The sequence below is a fragment of the Hypanus sabinus genome, unplaced genomic scaffold, assembly GCF_030144855.1.
Source record: "Hypanus sabinus isolate sHypSab1 unplaced genomic scaffold, sHypSab1.hap1 scaffold_248, whole genome shotgun sequence".
NCBI lineage: Eukaryota > Metazoa > Chordata > Chondrichthyes > Myliobatiformes > Dasyatidae > Hypanus > Hypanus sabinus.
In genome coordinates, this window is record NW_026780602.1 from 205,480 (window position 1) to 232,592 (window position 27,113).

Below are 27,113 nucleotides of genomic sequence, written 5' to 3' on the forward strand. Positions count from 1 at the left end.
GCAGATGGAGTTCAGCCCAGGTAAGTGTGAAGTGGTTCATTTTAGTAGGTCAAATATGATGGCAGTGAAAATGTCGGGACTGAGATGAGGGGAAATGTCTCCACTCCGAGGGTGGTGAATGTCTGTAAATCCACACCACAGAGGGTATTGAAGACTCGGTGATCGTCCTCACATAAAACAGAGGCTGGCAGATTTGTGACGAGCCAAGGGATCGAGAAAATCAAGATCGGTAGAAGCATGTGGCTGAGATGGGAGAGTAGCCTCCATCTTGCTGATGGTTAAAGGGGCCGAATGGCCTCCTCCTGTTGTTTCTCACTTAATGTTGCAGTGTTCCTGTCCAGTGAGGCCAGAGGAATGTGAATAGAAATGGGTGTTTATAAACTTAGACTGATTTAAATGACAAACACGAGGAAATCTGCAGATGCTGGAAATTCAAGCAACACACACAAAGTGCTGCTGGAACACAGCAGGTCAGGCAGCATCTACAGGGAGAAGCGCTGTCCATGTTTCAGGACTGACGAAGGGCCTCGGCCCGAAGCGTCGACAGCGCTTCTCCCTGTAGATGCTGCCTGACCTGCTGCGTTCCATCAGCATTTTGTGTGTGTTGACTGATTTAAAAGAAACCAGCTCATTTTCTGTGTGGGTCTGAATTGTGTGTCGGGATTTGTGTGTCTAGTTTCCCCTCAACTAGAAAGGGGAGGAGAGAAGAGAAGAGAGCGATAGTTTTAGGGGATTCTATAGTCAGGGGGGCAGATAGGAGATTTTGTGGGGCAGATCGGGAGTCTCGGATGGTATGTTGCCTCCCTGGTGCCAGGGTCCGGGACATCTCAGATCGGGTACAGGCTATTTTTGAGAATGAGGGCATGAACCCAGATGTAGTGGTCCATGTAGGGACCAACGATGTAGGTAATGTGAGTGAGGGGGTCCTGCTTAGAGAGTTCAGGGAGTTAGGAGTGAAGCTGAAAGGCAGGACCTCCAGGGTGACAATCTCGGGATTGCTACCTGTGCCACGTGCGAGTGAGGCGAAGAATAGAATGATTATGCACATTAATACGAGGCTGAGAGCATGGCGCAGGAAGGAAGGGTACAGGTTTTTGCATAATTGGTCTTTGTTCCAGGTACATTGGGATCTGTTTCGAAGGGACGGTCTACATCTGAACCGGAGGGGTACTAACATTCTTGCAAGAATGTTTGCCAGTGCTGCTCAGGGGGGGTTAAACTAGATGTGCAGGGGGCAGGGATCCAGATCCAGAGGGTTGGTCAGAAGGAGCATGGGGTTAAATGTGTAGAAGGTTTGGGTGATCTTGAGAAGGTCATCAAAATTCAAGGTGCAATTAGCCCGATGGAAGTTCAAGGAGCTGGGTTAGGTACAATAGACAGTGTTTTAAGCAAAGAGAGGAGGAATGGGCTAAGAATTCTATACTTGAATGCGCGTAGTGTCAGAAATAAGACAGATGAGCTTGAAGCTCAGATGAAAATGGGGAACTACGATATTGTTGGGATAACGGAGACATGGCTGCAAGGGGATCAGGCCTGGGAATTGAGTGTACCAGGGTATACGTGCTATCGTAGAGACAGAAATATGGGAAGAGGGGGTGGGCTGGCCCTGTTGGTGAGGAATGAGATTCAGTCCTTAGCAAGAGGTGACTTGGGAACAGGGGAAGTAGAGTCTGTGTGGTTTGAGCTGAGGAACATTAACGGTAAAAAGACCCTAATGGGTATTGTGTACAGGCCCCCAAACAGTAGCGTGGATATTGGGTACAAGTTGATTAGGGAGTTAACATTGGCATGTGCTAAAGGTAATGCAGTCGTTATGGGAGATTTCAGCATGCAGGTGAACTGGGAGAATCAGGTAGGTGCTGGACCCCAGGATAGGGAGTTTGTGGAGTGTCTAAGGGATGTATTTTTGGAACAGCTTGTGCTTGAGCCAACCAGGAACGAGGCTATTTTGAACTTGGTGATGTGTAATGAACAGGAATTGATAAGTGATCTTGAAGTAGAGCCATTAGGAAGTAGTGATCATAACATGATAAGTTTTTATCTACAATTTGAGAGGGATAAGGGCAGATCAGAGGTGTCAGTGCTGCAATTAAATAAAGGAGACTACGGAGCCATGAGGGAAGAGCTGGCCAAAGTTAAATGGGCGGATGCCCTGGCAGGAAAGACAGTGGATCAGCAGTGGCAGATATTCTGGGAATACAGATGATTGGGAAAGTTTTAAGGAACAGCAGATTTTAACTAAAAAAGCAATACGGAGAGAAAAAATCAGGTATGAGCTCAGTCTAGCCAGGAATACAAAAGGGGATAACAAAAGCTTTTTTAGCTATGTGAAGAGAAAGAAGATAGTTAAGAACAATGTTGACCCCTTGAAGAATGAATTGGGAGAAATTGTTATGGGAAACAGGGAAATGGCAACTGAATTTAATGCGTACTTTAGATCTGTCTTCACCAGGGAGGACACAAGCAATCTCACAGATGTATGGATGGGCCAGGGCCATAAGATATCAGAGGAATTGAGACAGATTGGCATTAGGAAAGAAACTGTGATGAGTAGACTGTTAGGACTGAAGGCTAATAAATCCCCGGGTCCAGATGGTCTGCATCCGAGGGTTCTAAAAGAGGTGGCTCAGGAAATTGCGGATGCATTGGTAATCATTTTCCAATGTTCCTTAGATTCAAGATCAGTTCCTGAAGCTTGGAGAGTGGCTAATGTTATCCCATTTTTCAAAAGGGGGGGGGGGGAAGGAGAAAACGGAGAACTATCGCTCTGTTAGCCTAACGTCAGTCGTGGGGAACATGCTTGAGTCCATTATTAAGGACGAAATACTGGCACATCTTGATGGCAGTAATAGGAAAAGGCCGAGCCAGCATGGATTTACCAAGGGCAAATCATGCTTGACTATTCTGTTGGAGTTTTTTGAGGGTGTAACAAGGATGTTAGACGAGGGTAAGCCAGTGGATGTTGTGTACCTAGATTTTCAGAAGGCATTCGATAAGGTGCCACATAGGAGATTGGTGAGTAAAATCAGAGCTCATGGCATTGGGGGCAGAGTTTCAACATGGATAGAAAACTGGTTGGCAGATAGAAAGCAAAGGGTAGCAGTGAATGGGTGTTTCTCGGACTGGCTGGAGGTGACTAGTGGGGTACCACAGGGCTCTGTATTGGGACCACAGCTCTTTACGATTTATGTCAACGATTTAGATGAGGACATTGAAAACCATATCAGCAAGTTTGCTGACGATACTAAATGGGTGGTAGTGTGACATGCGATGAGGACGTTAGGAGAATACAGGGAGACTTGGATAGGCTGGGTGAGTGGGCAGATACTTGGCAGATGTCATTCAATGTGAATAAATGTGAAGTTATCCACTTTGGAAGCAGGAACAAGAGGGCAGAGTATTGTCTGAACGGTGTAGAGTTAGGTAAGGGAGAAATGCAAAGAGACCTAGGAGTCCTAGTTCACCAGTCAATGAAGGTGAATGAGCAAGTGCAACAGGCAGTGAAGAGGGCAAATGGAATGTTGGCCTTTATTACAAGGGGAATTGAGTACAAGAGCAAGGATGTCCTTTTGCATTTGTACAGGGCCCTGGTGAGACCACACCTGGAATATTGTGTACAGTTTTGGTCTCCAGGTTTAAGGAAGAACATTCTGGCAATTGAGGAAGTGCAGCGTAGATTCACTAGGTTGATTCCTGGGATGGCAGGGCTGTCTTACGCAGAGAGATTGGAGAGATTGGGCTTGTACACGCTGGAATTGAGGAGATTGAGAGGGGATTTGATTGAAACGTTTAAGATAATTAAAGGATTTGATAGGATTGAGGCAGGAAATATCTTCCAGATGTTGGGAGAGTCCAGTACCAGAGGGCATGGATTGAGAATAAGAGGTCAGTTATTTAAAACAGAGTTGAGGAAGAGCTTCTTCTCCCAGAGAGTTGTGGAGGTGTGGAATACACTGCCTCGGAAGACGGTGGAGGCCAATTCTCTGGATGCTTTCAAGAAGGAGCGAGATAGGTATCTGATGGATAGGGGAATCAAGGGATATGGGGACAAGGCAGGGACTGGGTATTGATAGTGAAGGATCAGCCATGATCTCAGAATGGCGGTGCAGACTGGAGAGGCCGAATGGTCTACTTCTGCACCTATTGTCTATTGTCTATTGGGATGGGAAGTGAATCAAAACCCTGAGAACTCTGTGACCTGGGGCTGGAGGGAAAGGGATCGGGGAAGATACGGAGGGGAAATGTAAATACGTATGGAAATGATATAGGGAAATAATGAAATAATGTGGGAAATGCGGCGGTGGGTAGGGCGGTATGTGAAGGGCGAGGAACAATCACCGGTCACATGGGAGACCCTCCAGCGAAACGTGATCGTGTTTTACTGCAGATCGGCAGTATTTGCGGGTTTGTTTCCGTGGCTCCGCCCACCGCCTGTGACGCAAAAAGAATTACATTGCGCATGCTCACAGGCCCGAGCCAGGCAGGGATGGTTTTTTCGTTCTTTGTGGAAGTGGATCAGCGGTGGGTCCGGGTCCGGGATCGGGGTCGGGATCGGGATCGGGAGGGGGTCCTTGCCCCCTTTGACGGGGAGCCGGAGACGGATTATTCTCTGCGGGGCAACAATTTCCCTTCGGTGAGTATTGAAGCCGGTCCCGAGCGGGAAGGTCTGACGTTGAGTGGTGAGTTCCCGAATTCAAACAAGATAAAGCCTGCAGATTCTGGAAATGCGAGCAACGCGCACAAAATGCTGGAGGAACTCAGCAGACCGGGCAGCATCTAGGGGAAGAATACAGTCGACATAACCGGCCGAAACCTTTCGGCAGGACTGGAGAATAAAAGGTGGGGGTGGGGAAGGGAGAGAGAAACACAAGGTGATCGGTGAAACCTGAAGGGGGAGGGGATGAACTTTCCCGAACTGGCGGCCTCGCCTCGCTTCCTTCACAGAATCTGCCGGGGTCGGTCTGGGTTGTGAGACCTTCACAACGAACCGTCTGAGATGAGCCGCCGCTCAGCCCCTGTTGTTCTGGTCCTGTTAGCAGGATGAAGTAAAACATGTTTCCATATTGTTACTGACAGAGAATTGTATAATTGCTGTTCTGTGTGTTATCTGAATGTACTTGCCTGTGATGCTGCTACAAGTCAGTGTTTCTCTGTACCTGTACCTTCCCGTACTTGTGCACTTGGTAATAAATTCAACAGGACCTGAGAAATCTCAGTGAGATTTGATTCGTGATGATCATCTTGGCAGCTCGGTAGGTCGAATGTATGAGACAGTACACTGTTAAATGCAAAACCCTGAACAGTTTTGATAATCCGAGGCATCTTAGACTCCAAGTTCATCGCTCCCTGAAAGAGACTGCACAGATTGATCGGGTGGTTAAGAAGGCAAATGACATGGTTGTCTTTATCAGTTGAAGCATTGAGTTCAAAAGTCGGGAAGTTGTGTTGCAGCTTTATAAAACTCGTTAGACCACATCTGGAGTCTTTCATACAGTTCTGGTCGCTCCCATTCTCGGAAGGATATCGGGGCTTTGGAGTGGGCGCAGAAAAGGTTTACCAGGATATTGCCTGGATTAGAGGGCCTGAGCTTTAACGGGAGGTTGGACAAAATTGTGTTGTTTACTCTGGAGCCGTGCCAGCTGGTGTGAGACTGGATGGACGTTTATAAGATTACCAGAGGATTAGAAGCCATGTCTCAGAAAGGCAGCGTCCATTATCAAGGACCTCCAGCACCCAGGGCATGTCGTTTGCTCACTGTTACCAGCAGGTAAGGAGGTACAGATGTCTGAATGCTCACACTCAGTAATTCAGGAACAGTTTCTTCCCCTCTGCCTCCGATTGCTAAATGGATATTGAACCCTTGAACACTACCTCACATTTAAAATATATAGTATTTCTGTTTGTTGCACGATTTTTAATTTATTCACAGAAAGATAGAAAACCTACAGCACAATACAAGCCCTTCGTCCCACAAAGTTGAGCCAACATGTCCCTACCTTAGGAATTACTATGGTTACCCATAGCCCTCTATTTTTCTGAAGCTAGTATTTCTTTATTTTTCTCCAGTGTCTCTAGGTACCTATCCAAAAGACCATATTCTACCCACCCCCACCACCATTGCCGGTAGCCAATTCCACACACTCACCACTCTCTGAGTAAAAAAACTTATCCGTAACATCTCCTCTGCAACTACTCCCCAGCACCTTAAACCTGTGCTGTCTTGTCAAAACCATTTCAGACCTGGGAAAAGGTCTCTGACTATCCAACGATCAATGCCTGTCATTATCTTATACACCTCCATCAGGCCACCTCTCATCCTCCATTGCTCCAAGTAGGAAAGGCCGAGTTCACTCAACCTTTTCTAATAAGGCATGCTCCCCAATCCAGGCAACATCTGTGTAAATCAAATTTGCACCCTTTCTATGGTTTCCACATGCTTCGTGTTGTGAGGCAACCAGAATTGAACACAATGGGGTGTGACCAGCGTCAGATATAGCTGCAACATTACCTCTCGGCTCCTAAATTCAATCCCACGATTGATGAAGGTCAATGCATCATATGCCTTCTTAACCACAGAGTCAACCTGCGTAGCAGCTTTGAGTGTCCTATGGACTGGGACCCCAGGATCCCTCTGATCCTCCACACTGCCAAGAGTCTTACCATTAATGTTATATTCTACCATCATGTTTGACCTAACAAAATGAACCACTTCACACTTATCCTGGTTGAACTCCATCTGCCACTTTTCAGCCCATTTTTGCATCCTGTCAATGTCCCACTGATACCTCTAACAGCCCTCCACACTATCCACAACTCCCCCAACCTTTGTGTCATCAGCAAAGTTGCTAACCCATCCCACTACTTCCTCATCCAGGTCATTTATCAAAATCACAAAGAGTAAGGGTCCCAGATATACTGTAAATGATTTAGTTGTTTATTTTTATTATTTTATTTTGGGTGTTTTTCCCTTTTATAATATGTATTGCATTGAACTGCTGCTGCACGGTTTTCAAATTTCATGACACACACCGGTGATAATAAACCTGATTCTGATTCTGAGTGGACAGACAATCTATTTTTCCTGGGGGTTGAAATGTCTAATATATTTAAGGTGAGAAAAGATGTAAGCAGCAAGTTTGTTTCTTTACACAGAATGTTGGGTAGCTGGAAAACTCTGCCTGGGGTGGGAGACCCGACTGGTCACTTGATCCAGTTTGCCCCTCCCATCTAACAGCTGATGGGCGGCACCTGTGCATCTGTTTCCGAGGCCCTGCCCTCCGGATGAGGCCCTGCCCTCCTGCCCTCACTTCGCGCATGTTCACTGTCTCCGGCCGGGCGGTGTTTTCTTTTCCACTCAGTGCAGAAGTGCATCATCTGTGGGATTGAGGGAAGGGTCCTCACCTCCTGGGAGGGGGAGTCAGGGGTCAGGATCACTGTCTGTGGGCCAAAGATATTGCGTTCCCATCGGTGAGTATTGAGACCGATCCCAAGTGGGGAGATCCAATGTTGGCCGTGAGCACCGAACTGAGGACCAATTATCTGGGCTGGTCAAAAGTGTGTAGACTTCACTTAATCTGCATTGAATGATCCAAACCTGGAGCCCAGGCTGTCTATTTCCACAGAGTTGAAATGGGAGACCCACCGACAGGTCACGTGAGGCTGTTTACTGCAGATCTGCCCTGCCCTTCGCTTTGTGATGCGAGATGACGTGGTGTGTGCTCAGAGTTCCTGGATGGGTCAGGATGCTTCCTCTATGTTGTGTTGGGGAATCTGATGTTGGTCACTGAGTCCCGTTAACTTCCCCCAACTCGCCTTGTTTCCTGAGGCTGCTCACATTAGTCCTTGAGCTTTATGGCAGTTATGTCTTCTCCCGAACTGGGGTGGGTGAGAAAGGGGAACGTCCCAGGTTTTGGGGATCTTTGATTTCACTGCCTGCTTTACTGAGGGACTGGGAAGTCTAGGGGGGGTGAGTGGTTTCTGTGATGTGCACGTGGACAAGTGGTTAAGCTATCTGAAGGTCATGAGTTTGAGCCTCAGGCCAGGCAGTGTGTTGTATCCTTGAGCATGGCTCTTAACCACACATTGCTCCTGCGCGTTTATAGCCCAGATGGATCAAATCACCTAATCCTGTTCCTGTGTCTTATGTATTACCATGACAGTATGAAGGCTCCTTCTTATCCTACATTGTTTTGTGATGTATGAGGGACAATAAAAGATTGTTCACTGAGATTATTATATTTGGCTTCAATGTTTAAATTTCAATGAGTTTTGTTCTTAGTAACTTTAAGCAGAAATGTTTGGTTCTCCTTTTCATTGTTAATGCGCTCCATTATCTCTGTGATTAATGTTAGACCTGCGGTGAGAGGTTTATTGAAAGAGAAACCCCAACTGGAAGCAAACCATGGCTAAAGATGTGGGAATAGCAACAAGTGAACTGGCCCGAGGACTGAGAGCATCAACTGGAGAGAACAACACTGAATCAGCTGACTTGGAGTTCCCAGTGAGTCAGTGAGGAGGAAGTTTGGTGAGTTTCATTTACTCAAACACTGGTCCTTTATACATTACATACCTGTACAATAGAAGATGGGAAATAGTGGGGAGTGAAACTGAATGTGCCCAGAAGAACCAGTTATGCCTCTGTCAGACCCAGTTGCAATCACACCAGGTCTGGTAATGTGTTTCCAGCAGCCCAGCCCTTTAAAATCACTCCCATTTTGTGGAAGTCAAATCTGGATAAAGTGGTGGAAATCGGGCAGAATCTGAAGTTGCTGGAGATCTGCACTAAAAACTGAAAATGTTTCAAGTCATCCTGACAAAATGTTATTAACCTGAATTGTAAAGATTGTTCCCCTCCCCACAGCTGTTCCTTACCTGCTGAGCAGTTTGGTCATTCCAATTTATTTTTATTACATTCATTCTGGATTAGTTTCTGTTTCCTGAAATGTACCTGTTTTAACGTGGGAGTGGAAATGGCTCACTCTGTGATAGTAGAACAGTAAAGTAACCACAACTTTTCCCTGCAAATTACTCTGGTACCAATTAGTTTGTTATTCCTAGAAATGTGTTCAGTACAGTTGTTGCTAACAAGGTTTACAAGAATAATCTCAGGAATGTTCGGCATTATGTATGAGGAGCATTTGATTGTTTTGGACCCGTGCTCAATGGAATTCATCGGGACGGTGGGGGTGGTGGGGGATGTATGGTTAAGTAAACCTACCAAATGCTGAAAAGCCTGGATACAGTAGACACGGAGAGGATGTTTCCATTAGACTGTGATCTGACAGCGCAGTCTCAGAATAAAGAATCTTCCCTTTAAAACAGAGAGGGAAAAAAAATTGGCCAGAAGATGTCTGATCTGTGGAATTTCTTGCCACAGAGGGTGGTTGAAGCTGCCATTTGGGTATACATATGACAGAGATTAACATATTGATGATTGCTGAGCAGCTCTGGGTTACAGGAGGAAGGCAGGAATGTGGTGTTGGAATGAAAATCAGCCATGGCTAAATGATGGGGCAGACCAGTTGGACCAAATCACATAATTCTGATCCTGATTGATGTGAGTGAAAATAAAAAATGTTTACTGAAATCATTATATCAGCCTTCAACGTTTTGTTCTTAGTAACATTAAGCAGAAATATTTGGTTCTCCTTTTTATTGTTATTGTGCTTCATTATCACTCTGGTTAAAGTTAGACCTGCAGTGAGAGGTTTATTGGAAGAAAAACCCCAAATGGAAGCAAACCACGACTGAAGACGGGAACAGCAATAAGTGAACCAGCCTGAGGACTGAGAACATAAACTGGAGAGAACAACTGCCTCAGGAGAATCGGAGATTCCATTGATTCAGTCAGGAGAAAGTTTGGTGAGTCTCATTTACTCAAACACTGGTCCTTTAGACATTACATACCCGTAAAAGGGAAGGTGGGTTATAGTTGGAGTGAGACTGAATGTGCCCAGAACAACCAGTTATGCCTCTGTCAGACCCAGTTGCAATCACTCCAGGTCTGGTAATGAGCTTCTGGTTTCCAGCCCTTTAAAACCACTCCCATTCTGTAAGTCGAAGCTGGAGAGAGTCACTCAGAGACCGTATGGTACAAACTCTTTATTCCACGTACCTGGGGCTTACTCAGTTAGTCGCTCAAACAGGAACAGTCAATGACTGTCCCCACCCAATCCACTAACTGATTAACAATTCCCCTTACACCACGGATATATCCATCCAGATACCCTCACACAAGACAGGCTGGAGCCAAAGATATTTACTACATGAGCCGCCCCTATAGACAAATTACAAAACAGTCATAAAGGCTTCCAGACACAGAACAGACTGAAGCTGTCCTATCTCTTCTCATTAGTGCACATGGAGATAAGCATCTTGAAACTCCAGCTAGCTACGCTCAAAAAGAATCACGGCTCAGCACATCGGTTGCTCATCAGCAGTTTCTTTCAGAAAAACAGGCTGCTATTGTTTAACAAAGTGTTAACCATTTTACAGACTTTATCAATCCCTCCTTTTGATCATTACAATATCAACAAAGCACTAACTTTTTATAGAGAAAGCAACTGATGACAGCATTGGCTTATCAGTGGGTAAAGACAGTGTACAACAGTAATTACAACAAAGATATGTACAACTATTAGGCTATAATGCAGTATCATACCCCACATATTACCAAACAGGCCTTCACAGATCACCATTTCGATCCTTCAGTGAACCCATGTAAATCCTGCCCTACTTTCTTGATGCCATCAGTCTCCTTGGCAGTGTGCTCGGAGAGGGATGTAATGGTAGTAGATTCATCAGGGATATAGGTACAACATTCTGTGTCAATAATAGCACAGGTTCCCCCTTTCTCAGCTAGGATAAAATCTAAAGCCATATGATTCTGTAGGACTGTTTGCCAGATTGCAATCATTTCAGTGGATATTTCTGTTACTTGGGCCTGTGTTTCTCTCAGGGCCCCTGCAGTATTGTGGCCAGCTCCTCATGTGCTGTATCCAAATTGATTATCTCTTGTGAATTCCTGGCTACTCCATAAGAGAGAAAAGTAATCATCCAAAATCAATCAGTCTCAGTTGTTCCTCTCTGCTGCTGGTCATGTTTCCCAGAATTGGAAGTTCCGTTTGGTGGGGGACTGAGACACCATTCCTCAAAACACTGACAGCCACAGTCATCTCTGACTGGACCACAGGTCCTCAACTCACTTCCCCGTATGTTATTTGAGAAAGCCCAGGCTGAGAGTTCCTCACTCTGGTTGAGCGGGATTACTGACATTGGAACCATAGTTTTACCATGCTGTGGAATTTCAGCCCAAACCCAGCAGGCCCCTAGTTCTACCTGTTTGGCATAGGTATAACAGAAAGATGGAAATGTGTTAACGTGGGGGCCCCCGGATGCTGGGTTGAGCCCTCTCAAAGACATAAACATGAACACCACTAACAACCAATACATTTTCCATTAGTCCGAGAGAGACCTTCTACTCAGTTCCTTCAGTAACATGTTTGGCGCCTAATGACGTATCCACCGAGATTGCCCCTTCAGTTTCTCAGCTGTGGGAGTGGTCGGTAACACCTGATATGGTCCTCGCCACTGAGGTCCAAGATTCCCTTAATCCCAGTTCTTCATCAGGAAAAAAAATCCCAGGTTCCATGGTGCAGAGTAGTTCTCTTCCTTGTATGCCTGTCATACCTGTGAATGTATGCTTGGAAAATTTTGGTTAGTTGGCATATATATTTCCCCATGCCTTCCCCTCGGGTATGAATATCCAATTTTGCTGGTAGACTTTCTGGGAGCAATGGTACACAAGGTCTTAGTCCCTAGGGTCTCCTCATGGGCCATCCATAAATGATTTCAGCTGGTGACAACCCTGTTTTCCCCTGTGGGGTCACCCTCATGTGGAACTGGGTAATGGTAGGACCTTCAACCAGGTGAGTCCAGTCTCCACTGTTAGTCTGGCCAATTTACTCTTCAGAGTGCCATTGGCTCTCTCCACTCTGCCAGCGGCCCGTGGGTGGTGTACACAGTGGAATTGTTGCTGGATAGCTAGTTCGTTGTGTATGCCTTTGTTTACTTTCATCACGAATTGTGGGTCATTGTCAGAGCTCAGCATCTCTGCCAGGCCGTACCTGAGAATTATTTCCCATAATAATACCTTCACAACAGTCATAACAGTATTATTGGTAGTTGGAACAGCTTCAACCCATCTACTAAACATATCTATAATATCTCAGCAGTATCTATAGCAATGTACTCTAGGCAATTCAATCAAATCAACTTGTAGACACGAAAAGGTCCACCTGTCAAGGGACTCGTACCTGGTGTGCAGGGCACAGGTTACCAACCATTCCGTCCTTTCCCAGGTGTGTACAATTATGTATATAATCGACCAATATTGGTAAAAACTGTGTAGGAACACAAACCTGTCCCACTGGGGTGAACCAAAAACCTAGGCCGGGGTCTTTCTGGCACCCCATATGGGACCACAGTTTTCACTCCTCCTCAGAGGCATCCCCCTGAGAAAAACAAAACTTACGGTAGCTGTAGAACGGTGAGTAAGTTGTTTACAAAGGTTGCATTACTAATGGGGTGGCCAGAGGAAGTCAGGAATCCCCATGTTCCCAGAGAGCCCCGTAGTCATGTACAATCCCAAATGCATAACGGGAGTCTGTGTAAACGTTCCCACTTTAGTCTGTTGCTGGGATACAGGCACGAGTCAGAGCAAACAGCTCAGCCTTCTGGGCAGAGACAGCTGCTTCAAAAGAGGCCTGTTCAGTTACTTCACTGTCCGTCACTATTGCATAGTCAGAATATTGTTATCCTGCTGGATCCACAAAAGAGCTTCCATTCTCATAAAACTTTGCCTCGGGATTGAGGGGATATTGCTAAATGGATGGGAGAGTCTGTCCTTCTTTCATGGTGATCCAGACAGGGGGGCAGTTGGTGCAACAGACTTCTCGGCCTGAAATTGCACAGAGATGGGGTACAGCATCTTGGGATTGGTCACTATTAAAAGGTTGTCTTACCAGATATCCCGTCTTCACCTCAGACTCCTTCCCGTATTGGACTAGACCCACAGCCAGTCTTGCCAGTCTCCTTCGGTGCTGGAGGCTTGTTTCGTTAGGGTGTAGGCCAGGAACCCTGGGCTCTTTGGCTTGAACCCAGAGCAAATCCTAATGGTGGTATGGGGAACTACCAGTTCTGTCTGTCGCCAAAGGAAATCCGGAAATTCGGCCAGTAATGCAATACCGTCTCTTCCTTTAACCTCTCTAATCACCGTGACTGGGAACTTCTGTCCCTCGAGGGATGTATAATATTGGCTTTCCTCAGTGGCACACCCTGTAGGGTCAAAGCACAGAGTCACATGAGGGTCGGCTGCTGGCAGAAGGAGTGGGGTCCAAATTAAGTGCCCTCCACTTGGGGGTCAGAAACTGGGGAAGCTGTCGGTTGTTCTCCTGACAAGGGTGACAGCATTGTCTGTGCAAAGAATCTCGACTTCCAACGGACAGAGCAAGTCTCTCCCTGCTAGATTACACCCCCCGTCTGGTGGTGAATGTAAATGAAACCTCACACTGGCTCCCATGGAATTCCACCTGCAGTGGCTGGGTACGTGAATACGTACTGTTACGTATTCAGGCAACAATAAATATATGAGTTCGGCAAGGGTTTCTTATAACAAACAACACGTTTATTAAACACAGAAAACAAACCCCCCCAAAAGTAAACAAATACTCCCGTAACCGGAAACAGCTGCTGAGCGGCAGTCCAAACAGTTCGTAAAGTGATATTCCAAAAACAGTTCTTTAAAGTGGTATTCCAAAAACAGTTCTTTAAAGTGGTATTGCCAAAAGTTCGATATGCTCACAGTCCATTTAAAAGGAGAGACTTTATAGGACGATTTAGGTTCTCTTTCACGTCGCTTGCTTCGATCCCCGACGTCGAACTTCCCACGAAGAATTTACAAAACAGAACGGCTTAAAGGCACTGACCTTTCCTTCTCCACTACCTTCAATCCTTTCTAGGTAAACCTAGGGATTAACACGAAGATAGTCAATGAAATCCTTCCAAATAAGGATCAAACAAAGGTCGCCCCCATTTCACCGTAGAAAGCGATTCTCCTCGATCTTTAACTTCCAACCTTGAATCTTCACTCTCCTCTAATTCCCTCGAACTAACAGAATCATAAAGAACCTGTTGGCATTAACCTTTTAAACTTTAGGCATTAAATAAAAACTTCATCCTTCAACTAAACTGCGTCATCACTTCAAACACGCAGTGGCATGAAGTCAACTTGGCAAATCCAGCCACGAACTGCCCTTCCTCACAGAGTGGGGTCTACCTTTTATAACCTGTAAAAAAAACCTGTCACATGATCTCTACTGGCGGGAAAATGACATCATTCCACCATCACAAGACCATCACCTCAAGTCCAGTACAGCTTCAACCCCAGTCACATGACAAGGGCTCCACTGTCATGTATCACGAGTACGTAACACCTCCCTCCAAAAAAAACATTTTTGGTCTGACAAGAACAAAAATTTTTAACAATTGCTTACAAGAAAAACAAAGGTATAAATTTTATAACATATACAATTTTATAACATACACCATCATATAACAGCTTATAAGTCACAATACAGTAGGAGTGTTACAATTGAAAAAAAAAACACTCCATAAAAAAAAATTACAGTGTACATTCAACATCGAGATAGACAATCAGCAACCACATTATCTTTACCTTTAATATGAGTTATCACAATATTGTACTCTTGTAACATCAAACTCATTCTCATTAACCACAACAGTCACAGTATCAGATTGTTTCTCAAAATATGGTTTCAACATATTTATATGGCAAAGTTGTGTTGACCTTCTACGATCTGGAGTTTTTACCACGTAATCCACATCATTAATTTTAGACACAATTTCATAAGGACCATGAAATCTAGCTTGTAAAGGATTTGTCTGCACTGGGAAAAGAACCAACACCTTATCTCCAGGCTTAAACATCCTCATCCTAGCTTCTTTATCATACCAAGTCTTCATTTTCTCCTGAGCCAACTTTAAATTTTCCTTAGCTAAGCTACAAGCTTTATGTAACCTGTCCTTAAATTTCAACACATAGTCCAACAATCCACTGTTCTTTCAACAAAGCTAAAGGTCCTCTAACTCTATGCCCAAACACAAGTTCAAATGGACTAAAACCTAAAGATTCCTGTACCGATTCCCTTACTGCAAATAAAAGTAAGTTTATACCCTCATTCCAGTCACTTTCATTTTCCACACAAAATGTCCTAATCATATTCTTGAGGGTAGAATGAAACCTCTCCAAGGCACCCTGCGATTCTGGATGGTATGCAGACGAAGTGATTTGCTTAGCTCCCAATTTATAAACTATCTGTTGAAACAATCCAGACATAAAATTACTGCCTTGATCAGTTTGTATCTCCTTAGGTAATCCAAAATAAGTAAAAAAATTTATAAGGGCCTTTGTCACAGTCTTAGCTTTTATATTCCTAAGTGGTACTGCCTCTGGAAACCTAGACGAAGTACACATGATAGTCAACAAATACTGATAACCAGTTTTTGTCTTTGGTAATGGACCAACACAATCTACAATAACTTTAGAAAATGGTTCACCAAATGCTGGGATAGGTTGTAATGGAGCTACTGGTGTAACCTGATTTGGTTTACCCACAATTTGACAAGTATGGCACGTTTTACAAAACATCGCCACATCTTTTCTTAGACCAGGCCAGTAAAAATGTTTTAAAATCTTGTCCACAGTTTTCCTTACCCCTTGATGTCCACCTAAAGGCACACTATGAGCTAAAGTCAAAATCTCATTTCGATAAGCTTTTGGAACAACTACCTGGTAAACAACATTCCAATCCTCACTTGCAGGAATTGTAGGCGATCTCCACTTCCTCATCAACACTCCTTTTTCCAAGTAATATCCTACTGGCACCTTATCAATTTCACTATCTAGTAAAACCTGCTCTCTTAATTTTATAATCTCAGAGTCTCTATTCTGCTCTGCTATCATCTCCTTCCTAGACAAAGATAAATCTTTATAGTCAGACTTACTCCCAGAATCTTGTTCAAACAACGAAGATAAGAAAGTCTCTGACACATCCTCAAAACTCGAATCCTGAGTTGAACAGTCCTGAATAACAACCTCATTCTGCGCTTCAATCTTTTTAGCCATAGCTCTTGTCACAACACAGGAAGAATCTGTGTTAGAATTCAACTCTGGTTCCTCTGACTCCATTGTCAAATGCACTTCAGGAAAAACTTGTCCACCTGCCAAGTCATTACCTAACAATAAAGAAATACCCTTCACAGGTAAGCTATGCTGTAATCCTACTTTAACAAATCCAGTAACTAACCCTGATTTTAAATTTACTTTATGTAAATGTACAGGCATAAAATCACTTCCAACACCTCTTATGTAATTTACCTCACCAGTATCAGACTCTTCATTAAACTTCAACACACTGTCTAACATCAATGATTGAGAAGCACCAGTATCCCTAAGGATTTTTATTGGCACCAGAGTAGATCCTTCTTTCAAGGCTACAAACCCTTCAGTTATAAAATGATCATATCCCTTTCTAACTTGGTCAGACTCTAACAAAGCCTCATTTATGTTTATCAAACCCTGTAACTTTACAGGTGCTTCAGTATGTTGCACACAAGCATCTGGAACTGCTTCCTTCTCTTTCTTTTTCAATTTGTAACAGTTAGCTATTACATGGCCAGGCTTCTTACAATAGTTACAAGTAAGACCAAACTGTCTTTCCTTCACAGGCTTTCCTTTCTCATCGACTTTCTCATTAACCTCTGATTTAATTTCAGATTTACCTGGAGTCTCCATGTTATTTTTCCTCTTAAAAATTCTGCCCTGAGGAAATTTGTTCTTATGGATCAAAACATACTCATCAGCTAATCTAGCACAGTCCTGCAATTTATCAGTATCCTTCTCATTTAAGTAGGTCCTTACTTCAACAGGAATGCTTCTTTTAAATTCCTCCATTAAAATCAGCTCTCTCAATGTATCATAGTCCCCATTTACATTTTTAGAAGAAACCCATCTCTCAAAACACATAGCTTTATCATAGGCAAATTCCACATAAGTTTTTTCCACAGACTTTTCCAAACTTCTGAATCTTTCCCTATATGCTTCTGGGACTAACTCATATGCGTTTAAAATATGACTCTTTACAATATCATAATCAAGAGCTTGTGCAGCTGTTAAAGCTGTATAAACTTGTTGTGCTTTGCCTTTAATTACACTCTGTAACAACACTGACCATTTATCTTTCGGCCACTCTGACATCCGAGCAATAGTTTCAAAATGTTGAAAATACCTTTCCACTTCTGTTTCACTAAATGGAGGGACCAATTTAATTTCTTGACTAGCAACAAACGTTTTTTTAGAACCAGAAGACTGATTTCCAGTCCTTAATTCCTCCATTGCATATGCAAATTCTCTCTGCTTTTGTTCCATCTCCAATTTACACCTCTCCAAATCAGCTTTACTTTGTTCCAATTTCATTTGTTCGATTTGCAACTGCATCTCCAAATTACTTATTTGAAACGACTCTAAAATCGATTCATCAAAAACACCCGAATCCACATAGTGTGACGCGATTTTTCTCAGTATCACAGCCTTAGAAGTAGTCTGCAAAATACCTTTAAGTCGCAATCTACTAGCTAGCTCAAACACCTCAGTTTTTTTCGCCTTCGCCAACACCTCCGCAGCTGGTGAAGCCAGAAACTCATCAATATTCATTGCTGCCGAATACCACAACAAGCCAAACAAAAGAACCGAGTAATCCCCGTTTCCAAAACACCGATTTAAAAGTTAGCAAGCATGTAAACTCAAAAGCTTCAATCCCGACGCAGCCCCCATATTTAATGTTACGTATTCAGGCAACAATAAATATATGAGTTCGGCAAGGGTTTCTTATAACAAACAACACGTTTATTAAACACAGAAAACAAACCCCCCCAAAAGTAAACAAACACTCCCATAACCGGAAACAGCTACTGAGCGGCTGTTCAAACAGTTCGTAAAGTGATATTCCAAAACAGTTCTTTAAAGTGGTATTGCCAAAAACAGTTCTTTAAAGTGGTATTGCCAAAAACTTCTTTAAAGTGGTATTGCCAAAAGTTCGATATGCTCACAGTCCATTTAAAAGGAGAGACTTTATAGGACGATTTAGGTTCTCTTTCACATCGCTTGCTTCGATCCCCGACGTCGAACTTCCCACGAAGAATTTACGAAACAGAACGGCTTAAAGGCACTGACCTTTCCTTCTCCACTACCTTCAATCCTTTCTAGGTAAACCTAGGGATTAACACGAAGATAGTCAACGAAATCCTTCCAAATAAGGATCAAACAAAGGTCGCCCCCGTTTCACCGTAGAAAGCGATTCTCCTCGATCTTTAACTTCCAACCTTGAATCTTCACTCTCCTCTAATTCCCTCGAACTAACAGAATCATAAAGAACCTGTTGGCATTAACCTTTTAAACTTAGGCATTAAATAAAAACTTCATCCTTCAACTAAACTGCGTCATCACTTCAAACACGCAGTGGCATGAAGTCAACTTGGCAAATCCAGCCACGAACTGCCCCTCCTCACAGGGTGGGGTCTACCTTTTATAACCTGTTAAAAAAAACCTGTCACTTGATCTCTACTGGCGGGAAAATGACGTCATTCCACCATCACAAGACCATCACCTCAAGTCCAGTACAGCTTCAACCCCAGTCACATGACAAGGGCTCCACTGTCATGTATCACGAGTACGTAACAGTACGTTCCGTGCCTTCGAACCCAGACAGAGTGATTGTAGCATCTGATAGCTGGAATCCCTTTTCCGATCCTATTTCCTGATCGAGAGTGGTTGTGGTTGCCCTCATATCAATCATAAATGGAACTGGATTTCCAGCAACTTGGAATATTACATCGGGCTCTTCCTGAGGGTTGGCACTCATAGTTGGAAGCATCTTCTTGTCAGTTTCTAAATGGGTTGTTGATCCCACCTGTCCCTTGGTAGGTTTTTGCTCCCATTTCTGTTCCTCAGATATAGCCCGTTCGCATCCTTCCCGCTGAGCATATTCACCTTTAATATTAGTTCCCTTCAGGGTTGATCGGGATTCGAAAGTTGGGTCCTAATGATATGTCAAAGCTCATCACATTCGATTTCGGTCATTGTCAGGCCAATCCATATTATTTGTTTTAATCATGTTGGCTAACTTAGTTGGTAAGCATTGGAGCAGTAGGGCATTGAACAGGGGGGACAGATTCCCATCATTAAAGGCTTGGTCTCCTGCGAAGGTGCCGTAGCAGGCCACAAATCACTCTCAATAGTCTGGTCCCGATTCCCAGGCTTAAGTTTGCATTCAGGTACTTTAGTGATGTTCACAGGTTGCTAGAGAGCTGTTTACAAAGCTTGAATGATCTGGTCCATCTGTTCATTCTCATTATGTTTTCCCACCTGTAACTCCTGATAGGTTTGGTATCTCAATTCTGCCTTCCATTTCCTCCCCTCATCACCTGAGAGAATCATGCAGGAGAGACCAAATAAATCTTGCGGAGTTGCATTAAACATTTGTATAGTACTGTGGACACACTGAGCAAACTGTGCTGCTTTGTCCTTTCTATCTGGGGCCTGATTCAGGATCATTATCATTTCTTGATGCTTCCAGGGAGCATACACAGGAATCACTGAGGGCTGTCCCTCCTCCTTGTCCTAGGGGGAGCATTTGCTACTGCTGTTCAGGAGGATTTAAACTAATGTGGCGGGGGATAGGAACAAGTGCAGAGAGACAGGCAGGCAGGCAGTCAAATCCAGGGCAAAAATCAAAAAGGGCCACTTTTCAACATAATTGTATAAGGGCTAAGAGTGTTGTAAAAACAAGCCTGCAGGCTTTGTGTGTCAATGCAAGGAGCATTCATAATCAGGTGGATGATTTGAATGTGCAGATAGTTATTAATGAATATGATATAGTTGGAACCACATAGACATGGCTCCAGAGTGACCAAGGATGGGAGCTCAACATCCAGGGATATTCAATATTCAGGAGGGATAGGCAGGAAAGAAAAGGAGGTGGGGTAGCGTTGCTGGTTAGAGAAGAGATTAACGCAATAGAAAGGAAGGACATTAGCCTGGAGGATGTGGAATCGATATGGGTACAGCTGTTTAACACTGAGGGGCATAAAACGCTGGTGGTAGTTGTGTACAGGCCACCTAACCGTAGTAGTGAAGTTGGGGATGGCATTAAACAGGATATTAGAAATGCGTGCAAAAAAGAAACACTAGTTATAATGGATGACTTCAATCTACATATAGATTGGGTGTACCAAATTGGTAAGGGTGCTGAGGAAGAGGATTTCTTAGAATGTGTGCGGGATGGTTTTCTGAACACAATACTCCAGGTGCGGTCTCACCAAGGCCTTGTACAACTGCAGCAGAACCTCCCTGCTCCTGTACTCAAATGCTTTTGCTATGAATGCCAGCATACCTTTCGCCTTTTTCACCGCCTGCTGTACCTGCATGCCTCCCTTCAATGACTGGTGTACAATGACACCCAGGTTTCGTTGCACCTCCCCTTTTCCTAATCGGCCACCGTTCAGATAATAATCTGTTTTCCTGTTCTTGCAACCAAAATGGATAACCTCATATTTATCCTCATTAAATTGCATCTGCCATGAATTTGCCCACTCACCTAACCTATCCAAGTCACCCTGCATCCTCTCAGCACCCTCCTTACAGCTAACACCGCCGACCAGCTTCATGTCATCCGCAAACGTGGAGATGCTGCATTTAATTCCCTCATCTAAAATCATTAATATATATTGTAAACAACTGGGGTCCCTGCACTGAGCCTTGTGGTACCCCACTAGTCATTGCCTGCCATTCTGAAAAGTTCCCGTTTACTCCCACTCTTTGCTTCCTGTCTGCCAACCAATTCTCTATCCACATCAATACCATACCCCCAATACTGAGTGTGTTAAGTTTACACACTAATCTCCTGTGTGGGACCTTGTCAAAAGCCTTTTGAAAATCTAAGTATACCACATCTACTGGCTCTCCCCTATCCACTCTACTAGTTACATCTTCAAAAAATTCTATAAGATTCGTCAGACCGGAATTTCCTTTCACAAATCCATGCTGACTTTGTCTGATGATTTCACCTCTTTCCAAATGTGCTGTTATCACATCTTTGATAACCGACTCTAGCATTATTCCCACCACCGACGTCAGAATAATTGGTCTATGATTCCCCGGTTTTTCTCTCCCTCCTTTTTTAAAAAAGTGGGCTTACATTAGCCACCTTCCAATCCTCAGGAATTAATCCAGAATCTAAGGAGTTTTGAAAAATTATCACTAATGCATCCACTATTTCTTGGGCTACTCTGGGATGCAGAACATCTGGCCCTGGGGATTTATCTGCCTTTAATCCCTTCAATTTACCTAACACCACTTCCCTACTAACATGTATTGCCCTCAGTTCCTCCATCTCACTAGACCCTCGGTCGCTTACTATTTGCGGAGGGTTATTTATGTCCTCCTTAGCGAAGACAGAACCAAAGTAGTTATTCAACTGGTGTGCCATGTGTTTGTTCCCTATGATCAATTCAACTGTTTCTGACTGTAAAGGTCCTTACATTTGTCTTGACCTGTCTTTTTCTTTTCACATATCTGTAAAACCTGTTACAGTCAGTTTTTATGTTCCCTGCCAGCTTTCTCTCATAATCTTTTTTCCCTTTCCTAATTAAGCCTTTTGTCCTCCTCTGCTGGTGTCTGAATTTCTCCCAGTCCCCAGGTGTGGCACATTTTTTTGCTAATTTATATGTTTCTTCTTTGGACTTGATACTATCCCTAATTTCCCTTGTCAGCCACAGGTGCACTACCTTCCCGGGTTTATTCTTTTGCCAAACTGGGATGAACAATTGTTGTAGTTCATCCATGCTTTAAATGCTTGCCACTGCATATTCACCGTCAACCCTTTAAGTATCATTTGCCAGTCTATCTTAGCTAATTCACGTCTCATACCTTCAAAGTTACCTTTCTTTAAGTTCAGAACCCTTGTTTCTGAATTAACTATGTCACTCTCCATCTTAATGAAGAATTCCACCATATTATGGTCACTCTTACCCAAGGGGCCTCGCACGACAAGATTGCTAACTAACCCTTTCTTTTTGCTCAATGCACAATGTAGAATGGCCTGCTCTCTAGTTGGTTCCGCAACATTCAAAGGCAATGGCAAGCATTTAAAAATTGCATGGATGAACTACAACAAGTTTTAAGTTTTTCAGCTTAAACCTATTCCCCCTCGTGTTAGCTGTTTCAGCCCTGGGGAAGAAGCCGCTGGCTATCCACACGACCAATGCCTCTCATCATCTTATGCACTTGCATGATTTTCTACAGGGTGAATAAGACGATGAGCTCACTGTGGTTTTTACGTTCTCTCTCTCTCTCTCTCTCTCTCTCCTTGTGTCTAATGTCACAGCCCCGCCTCACTCAGGCACAAAGTGACACTCACAGTAAGCGAACCTGTGGTCTCGTAACACAATGCACCTCTAAAGTCTGACAGCAGACTAGCGAGTGAATCTTCGATGGTGCAGAGTCAAAAACAAAAAAGTTGCCAGCCTGAGTCAGCGTTTTGGGGCTCCAGAGAGCGATGGGGTCTTGAATTTACCAGGAGGAGGAGGAATCAGACCAGCAGGATGTGGCTACAAAAGAAAGGTCAGAAACATTTGGAAACTGGTTGACCGGAAAAAAAGGTGGTTAATTTCAGGCAGCAAATGTGGAGAGGAGTAAAAAGACAATGTTTAGGCTGAGCCCCTTCAGCATGCCTGGACTGTGTACTCTGCTGCTTAGTTCCTCTCTGAATTGCAGAGCTCCTCCAGCGTTTTGTGTGTGTGTGTCTCTGTATTTCCAGCAACTGCAGAATCTCCTGTGTTTTATATCTGCATTTTACTTTGGTGTGAGATACACGTTGATATTGAGTATATTGTTTATGGGAGCTGCTTTCTACGTTAAAACAGCTGCAGAATTTTTCTATACACACTATAAAAAAAATGAGGTATGGACATTGAACCGGTGCTTGCAGAAATGGTTAATGGCATCGTGATTATCCATAGGGCCATGCATTAAGAATTTTGCCAGCGCTAAAGCGCTGCTGAAATGCGCAGGTGTCAGGCTGAGGACGTCCCTGAGTATCACGCATGCGCGCAGTACACAGAAGGCTTTAAAAATGTCGGGTGCAGGTAATAGCGATTCTCCGTGTTTTTATCTTAAACACCGACTTCGCGACAATTCCTGTGAAATCTGGACACCATGGCCAACAATCCCGGGACAGTCCTGCTCTTGTCCCTGTCTCTCAGCACCACGATCCATACACGGGCCCCGGGGAGCTTCCGGCTGCTGAGTGAATGGGAACCAATGGATCTTTCAGACAGAGCTGAGCTCCAGCTATAATAAAGGCAAGGATTAGGAACTCAGAGAAAGGGAACAAAATCTTTTACATCACCAGTTGAGAAAATCACCTTTGTTTTACCTCCAATCACTAATAAGTGAAAATCTGAAGATGCTGGAAATCCAAGCAACACACACAAAATGCTGGAGGAATTCAGCATTGGTACTCTTTTCCGTAGATGCTGCCTGGCCTGATGAGTTCCTCCAGCATTTTGTGTGTGTTGCTTGTTCTACCTCCTCTTGTTCTGGACTTTTCTACCGGTGAGAACATGTTTTGTCCCATTCTCTCTGGGTACTGAATGATATCAAGCACCTTTGCCCTGGGCAGCAAGTAGCTTTCACATCTCAAATGTGCCAGACTCCAGTGAGACAGAAAGACTACTGCCCTTCCCTTCGTATTCATTGGCATTGCAATCACTGAGTTCACCACTGTCAGTCTTTGTCTGATGTGTGTATTGTGGCGATGCAAACGTTGCTGGAGAATTGGGGGAGGCTTCAAGGGAGGATAGAAACTGAGTTCACCACTGTCAGTCATTGGGGGGGGGGGAGGGTTCAGGGGAAATATTTATGTAGAATATAGAAACTGGTGATATTTGTGTGTATTCTGGTGTTGCAAAAGTTGCTGGAGAATTTGCAAGTGGGAAGAAGTGGAATGATATTTGGAAATCTGACTTGTTAAAGCATAACTTAGCAAGCAAACAACATAGGGACAACATGCAAAAACTTTGGTGAGAAAATCCTTCATTACCCATTACAGGCCTGCTACATAGGTTGTGTGAGAGTGTAGATGAACTGGATTGAACCCAGAGGAGATCAAAGTTCCTATTGACTGTGATTTTCTAGCTGTGAAAATGAATACCTCTCTATATAAAATTCACTGTGCACATCTTGTCACTGGGTAAAAAAAATGCACAGTGCAAGATTTATGTACACACTGGTTATTACAAATTAGAGGGGGTATTGGAGGGAAGATGGGGAAACCTGTAGTGTCCCTGATGCCCTCACTTACAAGAAGTGCATCCAGCTGCAGCTTGTAACCCTGCACTTTAAGGAGTTGGAACTTGAAACACATATGGGAATTGATGGTCATTCCAGATGCCAGCACTCTGCCCAGTCAGGAGATGATTTATCTTCCAACTTGGGTTTAACCTCACCGTAACAGTGTGATACCAAATCAAATCTTAGCAACTCAAGTAATCTCATCTGAAATGTTGTCCTACACTCATTGATGGATTTTGTAAATCTTTTACAGGTTAAAAACGGGAAGGAATTTGTCTCCAGGAATCTCAAACACGGCACAACAGTTTTTTTGTCTCTGTCCAGATATTTAAGAAGTGGAGCAAGGGATTCAATCAACCATCCTTCCTGCTCAGACTGTGGGGAGGGATTCACTTGGTCATTTCAACTGAAGGTACATCAGCAAGTTCACACTGGGCAAGGCCATTCATCTGTTCTGTGTGTGAGAAAGGATTCTGTCGGGCATCCCACCTGTGGACACACCGGTCAGATGACACTGGGCAGAGCTGGTCATCTGCTGAATTTTGGGGAAGGGATTCTCTCGGTCATCTGACCTAATGGCACACCAACGTGTTCACACCAGGGAGCAGGCATTCACCTGCACAGTCTGTGGGAAGGGATTCACTGCGTCATCCAACCTACAGAGACATCAGCGAGTTCACACGGGGGAGAAGCCATTCACCTGCACAGTCTGTGGGAAGGGATTCACTCAGTCATCCCACCTACAGAGTCATCAGCGAGTTCACACTGGGGAGAAGCCGTTCATTTGCTCAGTCTGTGGGAAGGGATTCACTCAGTCATCCCAACTACAGAGTCATCAGCGAGTTCACACTGGGGGGAAGCCATTCACCTGCTCAGTCTGTGGGAAGGGATTCTCTCAGTCATCCAACCTACAGAATCATCAGCGAGTTCACACTGGGGAGAAGCCGTTCACCTGTTCAGAATGTGGGATAGGATTCACTCAGTCATCCCATCTACTGGCACATCAGTCAGTTCATAATGGGGAGTGGCCATTCGCCTGCTCAGTCTGTGGGAAGGGATTCACTCAGTCATCCCACCTACAGAGTCATCAGCGAGTTTACACTAGAGAGAAGCCGTTCACCTGCTCAGTCTGTGGGAAGGGATTCACTCAGTCATCCCAACTACAGAATCATCAGCGACATCACACTGAGGAGTGGCTGTTCACCTGCTCAGAATGTGGGAAAAGATTCACTCAGTCATCCACCCTACTGAGTCATCAGCGTGTTCACACTGGGGAGAAGCCGTTCACCTGCTCAGAATGTGGGAAAAGATTCACTCACTCATCCACCCTACAGAGACACCAGCGAGTTCACACTGGGGAGAGGCCATTCACCTGCTCAGTCTGTGGGAAGGGATTCACTCGGTCATCCATCCTACAGAGTCATCAGCGAGTTCACACTGGGGAGAGGCCATTCACCTGCTCAGACTGTGGGAAGAGTTTCACTCGGTCATCCCAACTACTGGCACACCAGTCAGTTCATACTGGGGAGAAGCCGTTCACCTGCTCAGTCTGTGGGAAGGGATTCACTCGGTCATCCCACCTACAGAATCATCGGCGAGTTCACACTGGGGAGAAGCCATTCATCTGCTCAGAATGTGGGAAGGGATTCACTCGGTCATCCACCCTACTGAGTCACCAGCGAGTTCACACTGGGGAGAGGCCGTTCTCCTGCACAGTATGTGGGAAGGGATTCACTCGGTCATCCACCCTGCAGAGACACCAGCGAGTTCACACTGGGGAGAGGCCATTCACCTGCTCAGTCTGTGGGAAGGGATTCACTCAGTCATCCAGCTTACAGAGTCATCAGCGATTTCACACTGGGGAGAGGCCGTTCACCTTAGACTGTGGGATAGGATTCACTCGGTCATCACAACTACTGGCACACCAGTCCGTTCACAGTGGGGACTGGCCGTTGTTATGAATCCCTGGGTTTTGTTTGATGTGGACTGTCATTTTAAGAGAGAGAGACAGGGATTAGGATGCCGACTCAGTCTGACTTGCTGCTTGTTTTCATTGCTCGCAGCTTGTTTAGTTTTAACCGAGGACACAGACACTCAGAGACAGACAGAGACAAAGGAGGAAAAATGGAAGGATCGAAACCAGGGAACTAGTGGCCAAGGGTCACTGTTTGAAACTTTCCTATGCCCACAAGGACGGGTTAATTATCGATTCACCGTACATCGAATGTGTGGTTGTCATCTCATTTGATCCTTAAGAGTGGATTGGATTTGGCGCATCCTGTGGAGACCACTTATGTGTTAACCCTTGCCTGGCTGTGGTGTGGTAGTTCACGAAGACAATACCCCTTGTGACAAGTCACTTTCGAAGATAATTGGGATGTGGATTTGGAACAATGACGGATAAAATCTCCAGCAACTGTTCTCTCGTTTTACCACCGTGGAACCTGTGCAATTCTACATATTTGACTTCTCTCGCCATTTACCCTGGATCATAACTCACTCTCTCTCATCGCCTATTCTGTAGTTGAACTGAACTTTCATACTTTACCATCTCAAGACTGGAAGCCTTGTTTCCCCTGAGCTCAATAGTTTGGGAGTAACATTTACACACATTTATAAACTTAAC

At 44.4% G+C, this 27,113-nt stretch overlaps 1 pseudogene; it reads left to right on the forward strand.

Moving 5' to 3' along the window:
- Positions 1–26,847, forward strand: part of LOC132387997 (zinc finger protein 850-like) — a 40,527-nt pseudogene extending 13,680 nt beyond the window's left edge.
- Positions 26,848–27,113: the final 266 nt, after the last annotated feature.